At 49.0% G+C, this 683-nt stretch overlaps 1 pseudogene; it reads left to right on the forward strand.

Moving 5' to 3' along the window:
- The first annotated feature begins 361 nt into the window (after positions 1–361).
- Positions 362–479, forward strand: LOC124546410 (annotated as a pseudogene).
- The last annotated feature ends 204 nt before the right edge of the window (positions 480–683 follow it).

Genomic DNA, 683 nt, shown 5'->3' on the forward strand with positions numbered 1-683 from the left:
TCAAACGCTTAGGTACTAAAGGAACGGCTTTTGTTAAATACTTTCATTATAATACTGTTTCAAAGATGAGAAGAGTTGTTTGAACATCTATGTGTGGTTTCTTCGTTTGATTCACAATATCGCAGACTCCACCCCACGAACATAATTCAACATTCTACATCGAAGTTACCCATGCGTCTGCTCCTTGTTAGCGAAAAGAAGATTTGTCTCCTATGAATATTACTGCAGTTTCATCTGAGTCCTGGTTTAACTACGATTTGCATCTGCGGCTTGACGTGGCGACACATGGCCACAGCAGCAGCTGTACGAGACATAAAAGTCGTTATCTAGTAATTAATTCGTTGAAGGCGGTCTGTAATTTTCCAACGGCCTTGCCGCAGTGATAACACCGGTTCCCGTCAGATCACCAAAGTTAAGCACTGTCGGGCTGGGCTAGCACTTGGATGGGTGACCATCCGGTCTGCCGAGCGCTGTTGGCAAGCGGGGTGCATTCAGCCCTTGTGAGGCCAACTGAGGAGCTACTTTATTGAGAAGTATCGGCTCCGGTCTCGGAAACTGACATACGGCCGGGAGAGCGGTGTGCTGACCACATGACCCTCCATATCCGCATCCCGTGACGCCTATGAGTTGAGGATGACACGGCGGCCGGTCGGTACCGTTGGGCCTTCATGGCCTGTTCGGGA

Source organism: Schistocerca americana, chromosome 8 (genome assembly GCF_021461395.2).
Source record: "Schistocerca americana isolate TAMUIC-IGC-003095 chromosome 8, iqSchAmer2.1, whole genome shotgun sequence".
Classification (NCBI taxonomy): Eukaryota; Metazoa; Arthropoda; class Insecta; order Orthoptera; family Acrididae; genus Schistocerca; species Schistocerca americana.